The sequence below is a fragment of the Loxodonta africana genome, unplaced genomic scaffold, assembly GCF_030014295.1.
Source record: "Loxodonta africana isolate mLoxAfr1 unplaced genomic scaffold, mLoxAfr1.hap2 scaffold_86, whole genome shotgun sequence".
In the NCBI taxonomy this organism is placed as follows: Eukaryota; Metazoa; Chordata; class Mammalia; order Proboscidea; family Elephantidae; genus Loxodonta; species Loxodonta africana.
The window spans coordinates 725,853-747,294 of record NW_026975603.1 but is presented as its reverse complement, the minus strand read 5'-3'; positions in this window follow the sequence as shown (position 1 = coordinate 747,294).

Genomic DNA, 21,442 nt, shown 5'->3' with positions numbered 1-21,442 from the left:
AGAAGACAATAGAATATAGAATGTAAAATATAGAATACACAATATAGAAGAAAACAGAATATAGAAGAATATAGACTATAGAAGGACAAATGTAGAATTGGAATATAGAATACAGAAAAATATAGTATGTAAAAAGACAGAATATGGAAGAATATAGACTATAGAATACAGAATATAGAGGAATTTAAAATATGGAATGTAAAATATAGAATATGTAATACAAAATATGCAATATAGAATATGGAAGAATATTGTATGAAGAAAAATATAGAATATAGAACATCAAATATAGAATACAGAGTATGGAATATAGAATATACAAAAATACAGAATGTAGAAAAACATCGAAGAACACAGATCATAGAATACAGAGACTTTAAAATATAGAAGATGATACAGAGAACACTGAAGATACAATACAGAACATGAAAGAACTTTGAAAATAGAAGAATATAGCATATAGAGGATTTGGAATAAAGAAGAGTACAGAATATACGTTATAGAAGAACATAGCATAAAGAATACAGAATATAGAAGAAAATAGAATATAAATTCAGAATATAGAATACAGAAGAATATAAAATGTACGATGTAGAATAGCAATTATAGAATGCAAACTATAGAATGAAGAATATAGGAGAATATAAATTACAGAATATAGAAGATTATAAATTATACAATATACATGATTATGGAAAATACAATGTAGAATGTAAAATGTAGAATATAGAAGAAAATAGAATACAGAATATACAAGAATATGGAATGTTGAATATAGTATCAAGAATATGGAATATAGAATACACAAAAATATAGTATAGGTAAAGTATAGAAAATAGAAGATTGAACACAGAACATAGAATATAGAAAAATATAGAATATAGAAGAATATAGACTGTAGAATTTAGAATACAGAATGTAGAATATAGAAGATTTTAGAATATAGAACGTAGAATATACAGTATAGAATACAGAATATGGAATATACAACCTAGACTATGCGAAAATATAGAAATAGAATATAAAAGAATATAGAACATAGAAGAATATAGAATATAAAATACAGGATACAGAGTATAGAAGAATTTAGAACGTAGAATATAGAATATGGACTATAGAACAGAGAGGAATATAGTATATAAAATATAGAACATAGAAGATACAATACAGAATATAAAAGAAAAAAGAATATAGATTATAGAAGAAAACAGAACACGGAAAATATGAGAATGTAGAATATAATTATAGAAGAATATAGAATGTTGAAAAATATAGAATACAGAATGTAGGAAAACATAGAGCATAAATTTGGAATATAGATGATACAGATATATGAATGCAGAATATAGAAGAATAAAGAATATAGATGACAGACTACAGAATATAGAAGATAGAACATAGAAGAAAATAAGAGTATTGACAAATACAGGGTATAGGATACACACTACTGAAGAATATAGACTACAGAAAGTAGAAGAATATAGATTACAAACTATAGAAGAATATAGAATGTAGAATAGAGAATATGGAATAGACTATACAAGAGAATATTAGATTACAGAAGAATATAGAGATTAGAAGGCAGAATATACAATAAAAATATAGAAGATAGAAGATAGAATACAGAATTCAGAAAAATTTAGAACATAAAATGTAGAGTATAGAAGAAAATAGAATATAAAATGTAGAATGGAGAACATGGAATATGGAATAGAGAGTATAGAGAAGAATAAAGAATATTGAAAAACTTAAAACATAGAATGTAGACTGTAGCATATTGAATACAGAATTTAGAATGTACAATATAGAATATAGCAGATAGAAGAATATAGATTACAAGTGAAGAATATAGAATAAGAATGTAGAAGAGTATAGAATGCAGGACATAGAAGAATATAGAATATAGAATGCAGAATGTAGAAAATAGAATAAGGAATATAGAATGTAGAATACAGAAGAATATAGTATATAAAAATATAGAATATAGAACATTGAATATGGAATATAGAATACAGAGTATGAAATAGAGAATATAGAAAAATACGGAATAGAGATAAATATAGACTATAGAATAGAGTATGTACAAAGTAGAATTCAGAATATAAAATACAGAACACAGAATATAGAGGAATATAGATTATGGAATATAGAAGATTCTGGAATATAGAATGTAGAATTAAATATAGAATATAGGAGATGGAATATAAGAGAATATAGAATGCAGAATATAATATACAGAATATGCAATATGGAATATAGGATACAGAAAATTATAAAATATATCGACTATAGAAAAAAATTGAATATAGAATACAGACAATGGAATGTAGAAAAATATAGAATACAGAATATAAAACATAGAATAAAAATACATAACAGAGAGAATAAACATTACAGAACATAGAAGATTAGGGAATGTAGAATGTAAAATACAGAATATACAATATAGAAGAATATATGATACAGACTATGGAAGAATATATAGTATAGAATGTAGAATATACAATACAGAAAATTATATAGAAAAGTATAGAATATAGGAAAAACAATATGCAACACAGAGTATGGAATATAGAATATAGAAGAATATAGAACATAGAATATAGAATGTAGAACACAAAATATAGAATATGAAATAAAGCATAAAGAACACAGAATATAGAAGAATATAGATTAAAGAATATAGACGATAACGGAATATAGAATATAAAATGCAGAATATACAATATAGAAGAATATAGAATACAGAATATAGACGAATATAGAATATAGAAGGAAGAATGAAGAATATGGAATATAGAATACAGAAAAATATAGTATGTAGAAAAATATAGAACATGGAAGAATATAGAATACAGAACATAGAATATGGAAAAATTTTAAATATACAATGCAGAAAGTAGAATATGGAACATGAAATGTGCAATATAGAATATAGAGGAATAATGTATGTAGAAAAATATAGAATATAGAACATCAAATACAGAATAGAGTATGGAATATAGAATATAGAAAAATATAGAATACAGACGAACATAGATTATAGAATGTAAAGAATTTCAAATATAGAATATGGAACGTAGAACACTGAAGATAGAATACAGAATATAAAAGACCTTTGAAAATAGAAGAATATAGTGTATAGAGGATTTGGAATAAATAAGGATATAGAATATACATTATAGAAGAATATAGCATAGATAACAGAATATAGAAGAACATAGAATATATGTTTAGAATATAGAATACAGAGGAATATAAAATGTACAACGTGGAATACAGATTACAGAATGCAAAGTATAGGAAAATATAGATTATAGAATATAGAAGATTATAAATTATACAATACAGAAGATTATGGAATACAGAATGTAGAATGTAAAATACAGAATGTAGGAGAATATGGAATACGGAATATAGAAGAACATAGAATGTTGAATATAGTATCAAGAATATGGAATATAGAATACATAAAAATATAGTATGTGTAAAAATATAGAAAATGGAACATTGAATATAGAACATAGAATACAGAAAAATATAGAATATAGAATACAGAATGTAGAATATAGAAGATTTTAGAATATAGAATGTAGAATATACAATATGGAATATAGAATACAGAAGAATATATTATAGAGAAAAATATAGAATATACAACATAGAACATCAAATATAGAATAGAGAATATAGAATATAGGAAAATATAGAATATAGAAGAACATAGAATTTAGAATGTGGAATATGGGATATAGAAGAATTTGGAATATAGAATACGGAGTATACAATACAGGGTATTAATAGAGAATATAGAAAAGTATAGAATAGAAATAAATACAAAATATAGAATAGAGTATGTACAAAGTACAATACAGAATATAAAATACAGAATAAAGAACATAGAATTTAGAAGAATATACATTACAGAATATAGATGATTCTGGAATACAGAAGATGGAATATAAGAGAATATAGAATGTAGAATATAGTTTACAGAATATGCAATATGGAATATAGAATACTGAAAATTATAAAAAAATATAGACTATAGGAAAAAACATTGAATATAGAATACAGACAATGGAATATAGAAAATTATAGAACGTAGAATACAGAATATAAAATATAGAATAAAAAATACATAATATAGAGATATACATTATAGAATATAGAAGATTATGGAATATAGAATGTAGAATGTAAAATACAGAATATACAATATAGAACAATATATGGTACAGACTATAGAAGAATATAGAATGTAGAATATAGAATACAGAAAATTATACAGAAAAATATAGAATATAGAAAAAGAACATTGAATATAGAACACAGTATGGAATATAGAATATAGAAAAACATACAATGTAGACTACAAAATATAGAATATGAAGTAAAGCATAAAGAGCACAGAATATAGAATATAGATTATAGAATATAGAAATAATGGAATATAGAATATACAATGTAAAATACAGAGTCTACAATATAGAAGAATATAGAATTCAGAATATAGAATAATATAGAATACAGAAGGAAGAATGTAGAATATGGAATGTAGAATACAGAAAATTATAGTATATAGAAAAATATAGAATATGGAAGAACATAAAGAATTTAGAATGTAGAATACAGAACACAGAATATGGAAGAATTTAAGATATACAATGTAAAATATAGAATATGGAATATAGAAGAATATTGTACGCAGAAAAATGTAGAATACAGAATACAGAGTATGGGATATAGAATATACAAAAATATAGAATATAGAAGAACATAGATTATAGAATATAGAGAATTTAAAATATAGAATATGGAACACTGAAAATAGAATACAGAATACAAAAGAACTTGGAAAATAGAAGAATATAGTGTATTCTATATTTTACATTCTACATTCCATAATTTTCTATATTCTATAATCTGTATTCTATAGTCTTTATTCTATATTTTATATTCTATTTTCTGTATTCTACATTCTACTTTCTATATTCTAAATTCTGTATTACATGTTCTTGTATAATCTATATTCTGTATTGTATAGTTTTCTACTGTGTATATTCTTCTATAATGTATATTCTATATTCTTCTGTATTCTATATTCTAATTCTTCTATATTCTCTATTCTTCCATATTTGTGTATTCTACATTCTATTCTTTTTCTTGTATTTTCTATAGCTTTCTATATTCTATATTCTTCTATATTCTAAATTTATATTCAATATTCTTCTATATTCTGTATTCTATATTCTTCTGTAATGTATATTCTATAATCCATATTCTTGTTTATATTCTTCTGTATTCCATATTCTTGTATATTCTATATTCTACTATTTTCTATAGTCTTTTACATTCTATATTATATCTTCTGTGTTCTGTGTTCTATGTTCAGTTTTCTTCTATGTACTATTTCCTTCTATATTCCATATTCTATATTCTAAATTCTTCTATATTCTATATTCCACATTCCAAATTCTATGTTTTTCTATATTCTGTATTTTCCTATATCCTATATACCATACTCTCTATTCTATATTTGATGTTCTATATTCTATATTTTTCTCTACACTATATTCTTCTGTATTCTATATTCCATATTGTATAGTCTACATTTTAAAATCTTCTATATTCTACATTCTATATTAAACATTTGCAATTTTTCTATATTCTATATTTTTCTGTATTCAATCTTCTATTTTCTATATATTTACATATACTATATTTTTGTGTATTCCATATTCTCTATACTGTACTCAACATTCTATATTCTTTTCTGCAGGACTCTCCGTTCAGGTCTATTCTTGCCTGCGGGACTCTCCGTCCGGGTCTATTCTTGCCTACAGGGCTCCTCTATTCTGGCCTGTTCTTGCCTGTGGGACTCTCTGTTCCGGCCTGTTCTCGCCTGCAGGCCTCTCCGTTAGGGCCTCTTCTTACCTGCGGGGCTCCGCTATTCGGGCCTATCCTGGCCTGCGGGACTCTCCGTCCGGGCCTATTCTCGCCTGCGGAACCTTCCGTTCGGGCTCATTCGTGCCTGTGGGACACTCTGTTCGGTCCTATTCTTGCTGTGGGATCATTCCTTTGGGCCTATTCTTGCCTGTGGAACCTCCGTTCGGGCCTAATCTTGCCTGCGGGAGCATCCTTTCGTTCCTCCTCTTGCCTGCGGGGCTCTTCTATTTGGGCCTGCTCGTGCCTACGGAGCTCCGTTATTCAGGCCTGTTTGAGCCTGCGGGCCTCCGTTATTCGGGCCTGTTTGAGCCTGCGGGCCCCCGTTATTCGGGTCTGTTCGTGCGTGCGGGGCTCCGCTATTCGGCGTGTCCGCACGTGCGGGCTTCTGCTATTGGGGCCGTTCATCAGTGCGGGGCTCCGCTCTTGGGGCCGTTCATCAGTGCGGGGCTCTGCTCTTGGGGCCTGCTCGTGCCTGCGGAGCTCCGGCATTGGTGAGTGTTCTTGTGTGGCGGGTTCCGCTATTCGGCGTGTTCGTACGTGCCAGGCTCCGCTATTCCGGCCTGTTCGTGCGTGTGGGGCTCCTCTATTCGGGCATGTTCTTGCCTGCGGGACTCCTCTGTGCGGTCCTATTCTTGCCTTCGGGACTCTGTTCGGGCTGATTCTTGGCTACAGGAATCTCCGTTCTGGCCTATTCTTGCCTGTAACACTCTCCATTTGGGCCTATTCTTTCCTGCGGGACTCTCCGTTCAGGTCTATTTTTGCCTGCGGGACCCCGTTCAGGCCTATTCTTGCCTACAGGGCTTCTCTGTTCTGGCCTGTGGGAATCTCCCTTCGGGCTTATTCTCGTCTGCGGGACTCTCGGTATGGGCCTGTTGTCGCCTTCGGGACTCTCCGTTCGGGCCCTTTCTCGGCTGCCGGACTCTCCTTTTGGGCCTATTCTCAACTCCAGGCTTCTCTGTTAGGGTCTATTCTTTCCTGGGAGATTCTGTTCGGGCTTATTCTTACTTGCGGGGCTCCTCTATTCGGGCCTATTCTTGCCCACGGGACTGTGTAAAGGCCTTTTCTTGCCAGCCGGGCTCCAATTCGGGCGTATTCTTGCCTGCATGACTCTGTTCGGGCCTATTCTTGCCTGCGTGAGTCCCAGTTCAGGACTATTCTTGCCTGCGGGACTCTCCTTTCAGGCTTCCTCTTGTCTGCGGGGCTCCTCTATTCGGGCCTCTTCGTGCCTGTGGAGCTCCGTTATTCAGGCCTTTTCCTGCGTGCGGGGCTCCGCTATTTGGGCCTGTTCTTGCCTGTGGGGCTCCTCTATTAAGGGATATTCTTGCCTGCCGGACTCTCAGTTTGGGCCTATCCTTGCCTGCGGGACTCTCCATTTGGGCCTATACTTGCTTGCAGAACTCTCCGTTTGGGCCTGTTCTTCCCTGCGGGACTCTCTGTTCGGGCCTATTCATGCCTGCGGAGCTCTCCTTTCAGGCTTCGCCTTACCTGCGGGGCTCCGCTATTCGGGCCTGCTCGTGCGTGCGGGCTACCCTATAGGCCTATACGATACAGAATATAGATTATAGAAGAACATAGAATACAGAGTTTGGAATATAGAAAATAGAATGTAGAATAAAAGAAAAGAATGTAGAATACAGAATATAAAATATAAAATGAAGAGTATTGATTACGGATTATAGAATATAGAAAATTATGAAATGTAGAATGTAAAATATAGAAGAATATAGAATGCATACTATAGCAGAATACAGAATGTAGAATATAGAATATGGAACATAAGATATACTATACAGAAAAACAGAATATAGAAAGATAAAGAATATAGAACATAGAACTTTAAATATAAAATACAGAGAATGGAATATAGAACCTAGATTATGGAAGAATATAGAAATAGAATATAAAAGAATATAGAATTTAGAATGTACAGTACAGAATATAAAATATAGAATTTAGAACGTAGAATATAGAATATGGACTATAGAATATAGAGGAATATAGTATATAGAAGAACATAGAAGATACAACACAGAATATAAAAGAAAAAAAGAATATAGAGTATAGAAGAATAAGGAATATGGAAAATAGGAGAAAGTAGAATATAATTATAGAAGAATGTAGAATATTGAAAAATATAGAATACAGAATATAGGAAAACACAGAGCATAAATTTAGAAGATATAGGATATAGAATGCAGAATATAGAAGAATAAAGGATATAGATGACAGACTACAGAATATAGAAGATAGAATGTAGAAGAAAATAGAATATTGACAAACAGGGAATATAGGGTATAGGATATACAGTATTGAAGAATAGAGAATAAAGTAGAAAAATACAGATGACAAAATATAGAAGAATATAGAATGTAGAATAGAGAATATAAGAGAATAGATTACAGAAGAATATAGAATATAGAGATTAGAAGGTAGAATATACATAAAAAATATAGAATATAGAATTCAGAAAAAATTTAGAATATAAAATGCAGGATATAGAATATAGAAGAAAATGGAATGGAGAATGGAGAACATAGAATATGGGATAGGGAATAGAGAAGAATAAAGAATATTGAAAAATTCAGAATATAGAATGTAGACTAGAATATTGAATATAGAATTTAGAATGTACAATATGGAATATAGCAGGTAGAAGAATATAGATTACAACAGAAGAATATAGAATGTAGAATAAGAATGTAGAAGAGTATAGAATACAGAACATAGAAGAATAAAATGCAGAATGTAGAATATAGCATATGGAATATAGAATGTAGAATACAGAAGAATATAGGATATAAAAAATATAGAATATAGAACATCAAATATGGAATATAGAATACAGAGTATGAAACAGAGAATATAGAAAAATATTGAATAGACTTAAAGAATGTAGAATAGAGTATGTACAAAGTAGAATAAAGAACATAGAATACAGAAGAATATAGATTATAGAATATTCTGGAATATAGAATTAAATATAGAATATAGAAGATGGAATAAAAGAAAATATAGAATGTAGAATATAGTTTACAGAATATGCAATATGGAATATAGAATACAGAAAATTATAAAAAATATAGAATATAGAAAACAACATTGAGTATAGAATACAGACAATGGAATATAGAAAAATAAAGAATTTAGAATACAGGATATAGAATATAAAATATAGAACAAAATACATAATATAGAGAATATACATTATACAATATAGAAGATTATGGAATATAGAATGGAGAATGTAAAATACAGAATTTACAATATAGAAAAATATATGATACAGACTATAGAAGAATATAGAGTAAAGAATGAATATAGAATACAGAAAATTGTATAGAAAAATATAGATTATAGAAAAAGAACATTGAATATAGAACACAGAGTATGGAATATGTAATATAGAAAAATATAGAATATAGAATGTAGAATACAAAATATAGAATATAAAATAAAGAGTAAAGAACAGATTATGGAAGAATATAGATTATAGAATATAGAAGATAACGGAATATAGAATATAGAATTTAAAATACAGACTACACTATAGAAGAATACAGAATATAGTAGAATATAGAATATAGAAGGAAGAATATAGAATATGCAATAGAGAATACAGAAAAATATAGTATATAGAAAAATATAGACTGGAAGTATATGGAAGAATATAGAATTTAGAATGTAGAATATAGAATACAGAGCATAGAATATGGAAGAATTTAAAATATACAATGTGGAATGTAGAATATAGAATATGAAATATAGAATCTAGAAGAATGGTGTATGTGGAAAAAAGTAGAATATAGAACATCAAATATAGAATACAGAGTATGGGATATAGAATATACAAAAATATAGAATATAGAAGAACATAGATTATAGAATATAGAGAATTTCAAATATAGAATATGGAACATAGAAGACGGAAGATACAATACAGAATATAAAAGAACGTTGTAAACAGAACAATATAGTGTATAGAGGATTTGGAATAAAGAAGAATATAGAATATACATTATAGAAGAATATAGCATACAGAATACAGGATATAGAAGAAAATAGAATATAAATTTAGAATATAGAATGCAGAAGAATAAAATGTACAATGTAGAATACAGATACAATGCAAAGTATACAGTGAAGAATACACAAAAGTATATAATAAAAAAAATCATACAGTATAGAAAATAGTGGAATATAGAATGTACAATGTAAAATATAGAATATAGGAGAACACAGAATAAGAAATATAGAATATAGAATGTACAAGGGTATGGAAAATACAAGAAAAAGAATATAGTAGAATGTAGAATACAGAATATTGAAGAAGACAGAATATGGAATAGAGAATACAGAAGAATTAGGATATAGAATACAGAATATACATTATAGAAGAATGTACACAGTAGAAGACTATACAAGGAAGAATATAGATTACTGAAGAACATAGAATACAGAATTTAGAATATAGAATGTAGACTACAGAATATAAAATATAGAATAAAGACTATAGAATATAGAATACAGATTGTAGAATGCAGAGAATTATGGAATGTAGAATGTAAAATATAAAAGAATACAGAATTTAAAAGAATACAGAATGTAGACTACAGAATATGGAACATAGAATATACCACACAGAAAAATATAGTATATATAAAAATAAAGAATATAGAACATAGAACTTTGAATATACAATATAGAATACAGAGTATGGAATATAGAAACTAGAATATGTAAAAATACAGAAAGAGAATATAAAAGAATATAGAACATAGGAGAATATAGAATTTAGAATGTAGAATATAAAGTACAGAATATAGAATATAGAAGAATTTAGAACGTAGAACATAGAATATAGAGAAATATAGTATATAGAAGAACATAGGACATAGAAAATACAATGCAGAATATAAAAGAAAAAAAGAATATAGAGTATAGAAGAATATGGAATATGGACAATAGGAGAATGTAGAGTATAATTATAGAAGAATATAGAAAACTGAAAAACAATACAGAATATAGGAAAATATAGAGCAAAAATTTAGAATATAGAAGATATAGGATATAGAATGCAGAATATAGAAGAATACAGAATATAGATGACAGACTACAGAAAATAGAAGATAGAACATAGAAGAAAATAGACTATGGACAAATATGGAATATAAGGTATCGGATATATACTATTGAAGAATATAGAATAAAGTAGAAGAATATAGATTACAGACTATAGAAGAATATAGAATGTAGAATAGAGAATATGGAATAGAGAATACAAGAGAATATTAGATTACAGAAGAATATAGAATATAGAGATTAGAAGGTAGAATAAACACTAAAAAATACAGAAGAATATAGAATTCAGAAAAATTCAGAATAGAAAATGTCGAATATAGAAGAAAATGGAATGTAGAATAGAGAACATAGAATGTGGAATAGAGTATAGAGAAGAATAAAGAATATTACAAAATTTAGAATGTAGACTGTAGAATATTTAATATACAATTCAGAATGTACAATACAGAATATAGCAGATAGAAGAATATAGATTATAAGAGAAGAATATAGAATGTAGAATAAGAATGTAGAAGAGTATAGAATACAGAACATAGAAGACTATAGAATGCAGAATGTAGAATATGGAATATATAATATAGAATACAGAAGAATATAGTATATAAAAATATTGAATATAGAACATAGAATATAGAACACAGAATATAGAATATGTGATATAGAATACAGGGTATGGAATAGAGAATATACAAAAATATAAAATAGAGATAAATATAGAATAGAGTATGTACAAAGTAGAATATAAAACATAGAATAAAGAACATAGAGTATAGAAGAATATAGATTATAGAATATTGAAGACTCTGGAATATAGAATATAGAAGATAGAATATAAGAGAATATAGAATGTAGAATAGAGTATACAGAATATGCAATATGGAATATAGAATACAGAAAATTATTAAAAAATATAGACTATAGAAAAAAATGAATATAGAATACAATCAATGGAATATAGAAAATATAGAATTTAGAAAACAGAATGTAGAGTACAGAATATAAAATATAGAATAAAAAATACATAATATAGAGAATATACATTATACAATATAGAAGATTATGGAATATAGAATGTAGAATGCAAAATACACAATATACAATATAGAACAATATATGATACAGACTATAGAGGAATATAGACTATAGAATACAGAAAATTATAGAATATAGAAAAAGAACATTGAATATAGAACACAGAGGATGGAATATAGAATATAGAAAATATAGAATATAGAAAAATATAGTATGTAGAATACAAAATATAGAATATAAATAAAGCATAAAGAACACAGAATATAGAAGAATATAGATTATAGAATATAGAAGATAATGGAATAAGAATATAGAATGTAAAACAAAATATACACTATGAAGAATACAGAATATAGAAAAATGTAGAATATAGAAGGAAGAATGTAGACTATGGAATATAGAATACAGAAAAATATAGTATATAGGATATAGAAGAATATGGAAGAACATAGAATAAAGAATTTAGAATGTAGAATACAGAATATAGAGCATAGAATATGGAAGAATTTAAAATATACAATATAGAATATGAAATATAGAATATAGAAGAATATTGTATGTAGAAAAATATAGAATGTAGAACATCGAATATAGAATGCAAAGTATGAAATATAGAATATACAAAAATAGAATATAGAAGAACATAGATTATAGAAAATAGAGAATTTGAAATATAGAATATGGAACATAGAACACTGAAGATAGAATACAGAATATAAAAGAACTTTGAAAATAGAATATAGTGTATTCTATATTTTACATTCTACATTCCATAATTTTCTGTATTTTATAATCTGTATTTATTCTATAGTCTTTATTCTACATTCTATGTTCTAAATTCTGTATTACATGCTCTTGTATAATCTATATTCTGTATTGTATAGTCTTCTACTGTGTATATTCTTCTATAATGTATATTGTATATTCTTCTGTATTCTATATTCTAATTCTAAACATCCCCACATAACCCTGCTCACCTGGAACCATTGATGAGAGTTTCCAGACAACTCATCTGGGGACCAACAACCCAGATACCCCAAACCCAACCACCCTGCAATCAGCAGAGCACACACACAGCACCCAACCCCAAAACTAGGAAGATCACCCACTGCACCCACAGCCAGGGTCCAGCTGGACAGACAAACACACCACCTCAACAGAAACACCACCTATATCCTCAACAGCCCCACGAGAGACCCACACTCACACATGCAGTCATTCCTCCACCAACCCTGAGAAAGGTAGTGAGAGCATCTAAATGGCAAAATTAGAGACCAGAGCAAAACACAGGCCAAGCCTACTTGGATATGTCAAAACAAAACAAAATTTCAGGGTTCAACAAACACACAGTAAATAAATAGATATAATAATTTCTTGATGCTTCGGAAACAACAGACAATATCAAATCACAAAAAGAAGCAGGACAGGATGGAGTCAGCAAGTGACTGAAATAAAGAACAAAAAAACTGCCGGGGGTAAGAAACAGCCTGTGAAAACACAGGCAAAACCAAGAAAAATATAGACAAAATCAAGGAAGGCACTGACAAAATGAAAGAAAGCAACAAACAAACAAAAAACCCATTGTTGTCAAGTTGTTTACAACTCATAAAAGCGATAAAGAATTCAGGAAAACAATATAAAAACGAAACAACTAGAAACCATACAAAAACATCAACTAGAAAGCCAAAAGATTAAGAATAAAATTTCAGAAACAGACAACTCAAAAGAAGGATATAAGACCAGAATTGAAGCAATGGAAGACAGATTAGTGAAATTAAAGAAAAATCCCTTGATACCAATTTGTTTGAGGAAAAATCAGAAAAAAGAATGAAGAAATCCTAATAATTATGTGGGACACTATCAAGAGGAAAAACTTGCATATGATAAGAGATCCAATGGATGGGGCTGGGTGCAATGCAAAACACAGAGACAATTGTCAAAGTAATCCTGGCAGAAAACTTCGCTATCTATCATTATGAAAGATAAGAAGATACTCATCCAAGAAGCACAATGAACCCCATACAGGATAGAGCCCAAAGAAAGTCACCAAGACTTATAAACAAACTTGCAAAAAAAAAAGGACCAAAGACAAACAAAGAATCCTGAGATCAGCTAAGGAAAAATAAAGTCACCTATCTACAAAGGGGAACCAATAAAACTAATCTCCAACTATGTAGCTAAAACCACGTAGGCAAGAAGACAGTGGGAAGACCTATATAAAAGGTCAAAAGTAAAAAAACAAAAACAAAAACAAAAAAAAACCCAGCCAGCAATTCTATATTCGGTAAAACTGTCTCTCAAATACAATGGCAACATTAGAATATTTCCAGATAAGCAGAAATTAAGGGAATTTGTAAAAACCAGACCAAACTTATGAGAAATATTAAAGAGAGTCCTTCGAATAGAGAACCAAAAACATTAAACAATAATCTGATATTTGGACGCAGGACAGACCACCCAGATACCAACCCAAATAAAGAATTTAAAAAACAAAACAAAGCTAAAAACAGGGAACCAAAGACATCAATATGTAAATGATGACATCAAAACAAAAAAGAGGGAAGAAATGGTGTAGTTATAGAACTTCCATATGGAGAGGAAGCCAAAGCGATATCAATAAATAAAAGACTGTTTTAAACTTAGGAAGATAACGGTAAATTTCAAGGTAACGACATAGAGGAGGCCTGGTGGTGCATTGGTTAAGTGCTCGGCTGCTAACCAAAATGTCATTGCACTGAAAGTCTTAACTAAAGAAATATGGAAAAAAGAAAGAAATAAAGGACATCCAAATTGGAAGGAAGAAGCAAAATTTTCCCTATACACAGATGAAATGAACCTATACATAGAAAACTCCAAGGATTCCACAAAAAAACTACTGGAAGTAATAGAAGGAGTCAGCAAAGTAGCAGCGTACAATATCAACATATAAAAAATCAGTTGGATTCCTCTACATCAACAAAGAGAACTTCAAAAAGTAAATCACAAAAAGAATGCCATTTATAATAGCCCCCCAAATGATAAAATACTTGGGAATAAATCTAACCAGGGATATAAAAGACCTATACAAAGAAAACTACAAAATGCTACTGCAAGAAACCAAGAGACCTATATAATTGGAAGAAAAAAAAAATGCTCATGGATAGGAAGACTCAACATCATGAAAATGTCAATACTACCTGAAGTGATCTACAAATATAATGCAAGACGGATCCAAATTGCAACAGCATTCTTTAATCAGATGGAAACACTAATCACCAACCCAATGTGAAAAGGAAAGAGGCCTTGGATAAGTTAAGTGCTACTAAAGAAGAACAAGGTAGAAAGAAGGCCTCGCACTACTGAATCTCAGAACCTACTATACAGGCATGGCAATCAAAACAGACTGGTATTTGTACGATGACAAACACATAGACCGATGGAACAGAATTTGGAACACAGATGTAAATCCGTCCAGCTATGGGCCGCTGATTTTTGACGAAGGGCCAAATTTTGTTAAATTGGGAAAAGACAGTCTCTAACAAATGGCACTGGCAAAACTGAATGTCCGTCTGTAGAAAAAAGGAATCAGGACCCATACTTCATATCATAAACAAAAACTAACTCAAAATGGATCAAAGACCTAAATATAAAACCCAAAACAATAAGGATTTCATTTACTTGTTTCAGCAATCAGCATCCATGGAAGCAGCAGCGGGCAAATCTGCTACAAAAGACCTCCTTAAAGTGTTAAAAAGCAAGGACGTCACCTTGAAGACTAAGGTGCCCCTGACCCAAGCAATGAAAGCTGGATGATGAGTAAGGAAGACTGAAGAAAAATTGGCATCTATTGCTGAAGAATATTGAATATATCATGATGTGCCAAAATAAGGAACAAATCTGCCTTGGAAGAACTACAGCCAGAATGCTCCTTAGAAGCAAGGATGGTGAGACTTCATCTCATACACTTTGGGCATGTTGTCAGGAAGGATCAGTCTCTGGAGAAGGACATCATCCTTGGGAAAGAATAGGGTCAGTGAAAAAGAGGAAGGCCCTCAACAAGATGGACTGACATGGTGGCTGCAACAATGGGCTCACGTATAGCAATGATTGTGAGGATGGCACAGGATCGGGCAGGGTTTCCTTTTGTTGTGCACAGGGTGGCTATGAGTCAGAAATGACTTGAGCGCACCTAGCAAAAACAACAACAACAATAAGGAGATAGAAATTATAACGAAGTACTGAAGACAAGTTAACATTAATCTTTCTCAAACTCTTGCAAAAGAAAATAGTAGGGAACACTTTGTAATTGATTCTATGATGACATAATCACCCTGATACCAAAGCCAAAAAAACCCACAATATCCCTTATGAATATGAATGCAAATCTTCAACAGAGTACTAACAAACCAAATCCAGCAGCAAAATACTAGCAAACCAAACATAGCAGCATATTGAAAAGACTATAAACCACGTCCCAGTGGAACTTATCCCACAAATGCAACAGTTGTTAAGCATAAATATCAATTAATTAAGAAAATGAAGGAAAAATGATTTGATTAATGAATGCAGAAACATCATTTGACAAAATCCAAGACCCTTTCATAATAAAATCATTCAACAAACTAGGAATGTAAGGAAACTACATGTATCTGATTAAGGACACTTATGAAACACCCACAGCTAACATCACACGCATTGGTGAAAGACTACAAGTTTTCCCTAACATCAGGAACAAGACAAGGATGCCTGATTTCAGAACTCTTATTCTACATTTTTCTGGAAATACTAGACAGAAAAGTTAGGCTAAAATTTTTTTTAAAGGCATTTGAATTTGGAAAGAAGTAAAAATTTTCATATTCAAGATGACAAGATCTTATACATAGAATATCCTAAGGAATTCTCTCTCTCTCACATACACACACCCACAAATATACAATACAAATAAAAAACAAAAAGAAACTATTAGATTTAATATACAAATTCAACAGAATGGCAGGATATCAGATCAACACACCAAAATACAGTTCTGGAAAGCCAAACTTGTTATTATTTATCTATTTATCCATCTATTTATTGATTTGTTGATATAGCTATCTCTTTGTCTACTTATTCATCTATTCATTCATTCATATGTCTGTCTTTCTGTATGCCTGTCCATCCGTCCGTCCGTCCATCCATCCATCCGTCCGTTCATCCATCAGTTCATTTATTTATTTATCTCTCTCTATTTGTTTACTTATTACCCTTTTGAGTTTCACATTTCTTCAACACCAAACTTCAAATTGACCTGGATTTTAAGGGAAAAAAAGATGTCAATGACTTCTTAATTATGCCTATGGGAAAAATTGATTTACTTGATTAGTTTTCTTCATAACACGTTTGCTTTAAATCTACTTTAAATTACTTCTCATTAAGCTTGATCCAAAAAAATTGGATGGTCTTTTTTTTTCTTATTTGTATGAATTTAAAGAGCTTAAATTTGGAGGAAAAGAGACTTAATGATTCTCTCTTGGTTCACTATCTTGGGCCCAAGCAGCCATGTGTATAGACTCAGTGCTTCTCAGGTGGTGGCAAAAACATTCATTTGCCCTGTGTTGGCTATTAGGTAGGAAGGCTGCCCCTGGCTGGAAGGAGGTCAACCCTCAACAGTGATCATGTTGTTGGGAGAGTCTTTGAACCTGAGCAGAGAGAGTGACTGTATTTATAAAATTTATTTAAGTAATTCTCAGTGCAGAGAGTTTGTTCTATTTTTGTTTGTTGAGTTTTTAGTAGAACCATGTAACATGGGGGTGTAGAAAGCTGTTAAAAGGATTTGTGTCTGTGTTTGAGCAAAGCAATGCAGGTGATGCTTCCATCCCTGAATCTTAGTTTATGTAAAATAATAATCAAAAAAGCAGTAAAAACAGCAGCATCAATAATAATCATCATTAAAGCTGTTTGTTGAGTGTTCGCAGCATGCTGGACAATGTTGTAAGTTGTTTGCATGTGTTAACTAATTTACTTTTTAATAAACAATATTAGTGGTAGATGCTATTACCAGTAACACTTAAAAGTTAATACCTGAATCAAGAGAGCAAATACCTTCTTACCTGTCCAGGCCCCTTCCAAGATTATATTGATTTTATATTTGCATTTTTGTCTTCTGGTTCTAAAATCAAGTGCCAAAAACTGCACAAGTTTCACATTATTCAAAATTTACAAATGTCACCTTGATATTCTAGGTATATGTCCACCAGTGAACAAAAGTGAGGCAAGTGTTGACCGTTCATAGGACTCAATTCTTCAGTTAAACTCTGAGATTTGGTTTCCAGAATGCTTATGTTTTATCCTATGACTGACTCAATGATTGATGACTGGAGTTTCTTTGTAAGATGTTTTAGAGAATAATGAGATAAAATATTTCAAATTAAGAAGAAATTATGTTATAAATTATAATTGAGGAAAAATGAAGATAAGAACTTACTGATGTGACTTATATCTCTGTGTGTGATAGAGTTAACCTATGTATTTTCTCTCTAAACTCTGACCTACATCACCTTTCTTCTTAAGTTATTGCACATTTCTTTTTCCTACTTGAGCGCAGCAGCTGTCTTATGTCATCCCATGGAATTAGGTAAGAGAATTGGCTGGTTAAAATCCCACTTCGCTTTAATTTTTCCAGATTAAATATATCTCATTCAAATAGAACAAATTTAAGTGGGCATCATGCCAAAATCTAAATTCCTGTCTATGAACTTGGAGACATTTAAACCTTAGGGGCTGAAACATTTATATTGGATCTGTGGACTTCCAGAAAGCTGAGTCTCTTACTTCTATGGTCAAGCCAACTTGTTTATTTTGAGAATAAAATTATTGCAGTATTTAACATAATATCTCCTACATTATATAATTCTCAGTATTGCATGCATATTTTGTACAGAAAAAAATCAAAGTAAATATTAGTTGATTACTAATTATGTGGAGTCTAAATCTACACGCATATTTTAAAGGTAAAATAGAGTTAACTGGTTTTTCTTTTTTTAACATTCAGTTAAGATTCGTTATTTGATTTGTTTTTCACTTGAACAAATATATTTTGAGCCTTGACCCTTTGTTCTTTTTTTTTTTTCTCCCCAGAGTGTAGATACTAGGCCTCATAAAATATCACCTACAATTTCTACAATGTGCTTAATTGTGGGCTAGAGACCTAGTTCCCCCAGAAGGCCTCTGAGAAACAAAATATGAATTCCACCATGATTTTCTTTTTTTTTTTTTATGATTAGGCAGTCAGCCCATTTCTATCAAGAGGTTGAAAGCCTCATATAAGAAAATGAGTTTGAACATTTCTTTTTTTATTAAAATTTTTCATGGTAAATGATTGAAGGCTTATTGTCTGAAGCAAAAAAAAAAAAAACAAAGGCCATCTTGCACACTCGTAGTGTGGTAACAGTTCCTGAAATGTGTTTCAGATTAGAGGTTTCTACAGTTTTGGATTCCTTTTCAAATCTATTTCTCTGCCACCCCGTAGAGGTGCCAAATAAAGTAGCTTAATTATTCATAATATATGCAGTTTGTCTCTGTGACTCTTTGATATATATAACCAACAAACAATATAATTTAACTTAAAACTTTGTGAAAGACGGACTTGCTGTGAGTATGTAACACTATCCCCAAGTGGGGTGACAGGGAAATCTGTTTAATTTTGCAGACCCCTTCCCCAGCTTCTGACCTAATGTTTTATTTCAAATAAAATTTCCTGGGAAAATGAAACATATCTCTATATGAGACACTATATATCTCAACGGAAATAAGTTTTAAAATTAATTACTTTATATCTGGAAAAGAATGTGGATGTCTACACATCTAATGAAGAAGAATGTGCTTTTCAATGCAGTAGCTTATTCTTCAGTTTTAAAAACATGACCCGCTGGATGTGAGCAGTCTCCTTCATAACAACAACCATTCAAATCTCAAATAGCTGTTTTAGGCCACTAATTACTCTGAATTTAACCTAAAATATTACAATACCTTGGAGACTTTACTACAATTCATATCAAAAAGATCAATATACAACTAATCTCAGGGACACTATTTAAAGGAATTTGTTTTATTTGATAAATTATGTAGAGTGGATTGTATTGTTTTTTTTGCACACTCATTTCCTTGATTTGCATGATATCTGGGCTACCCAAATTATTCAGATTACATTTGAACGATTTCTGCAAAAATGAGTATCAAGGTAAGTTATGTGAGATTGATTTGACCATACATTGAATTGAAATTTTCTTGGGGCGGCAATCACAAAGGAGCAAGGTGAGAGACATTTCTTGGGAAGGTGAGATAAGGGTTAGGGTTTGAAGGTCCAATGCAACCCCTACTGGGCAGCATGGCCCTGCAGCTATCACTCATAGTCTTGACTGGGGTAGAAAAAACATTTCTTTCTTATTTTTGCCTTACCACTTTACATTATGCTTAGGACATAGTCATGTTCAGGAATATTATTAGAAAGGTGAAAGAATATTATTATCATTGTAAACTATGTACAGTATTTCAAGCAATACAAACACCTGTTAAGAAACTTATGCAGTGGTACTAAAATATTTTGTAAATTGTTTTATTTTTAGTGAAATATATATGCTTATATGCATATGTATATATGTGTGTATATAATGTGTAACTGTCTAGTTTTCATAACCGATTTTGAATATATGCACATTATCTCAACAAGTTGATGTTTTTAGTTCCTTTCTCCATTTTTATCATGTGCCCTTCATTTCAAATTTCTCCTGTATGTTTAGTGTATTTCTATAAATTACACAAGAAAAATTCCTAATATGAAACTGTTAATTAAAAAAAAAAGCGGTTTCCATCAAGTCTGTTCTGACTCAAAGCCACCCTGTAGGACAGAGCAGAACTGCCCAGTATGGTTTCCAAGGAGCCGCTGGTGGAATCGAGCTGCAAACCTTTTGGTAAGCAGCCCTAACTCAACGACTGCGACAGGTATGAAAATGATCAAAGGTCGTGAGAAATGATTAGCAAGTTTTGAAAAGATCTACCGTGTTTTACCAAAACTATGCTACTGCATATCTGATAACGTTGCTCACAACATTTTTGGCCTAATAATTTAATAAAGTTGTTTTGTTTAACTAGGTTTTAATATTTTGGGATTATTTCTTTATTTTAAGCCTTCTATTTCATTTTTGATGTATCACTTATTTGTATATTTTTTTTCTGCTTAGTCAGCTCTTTTCATTTTTATTATTAATTTTTGGTAAATTGGATTTTATTTGTGATATTAAAATTTTTTATTTATTCTAAGAATTTAATTTGGGTTCTTGTTTAGATATATAATTCTTTACATGAAATTTTTTTTGGTAAAAACTACAAAATCAAAATAACGACCCCCACCTGATGAAACGGGCAT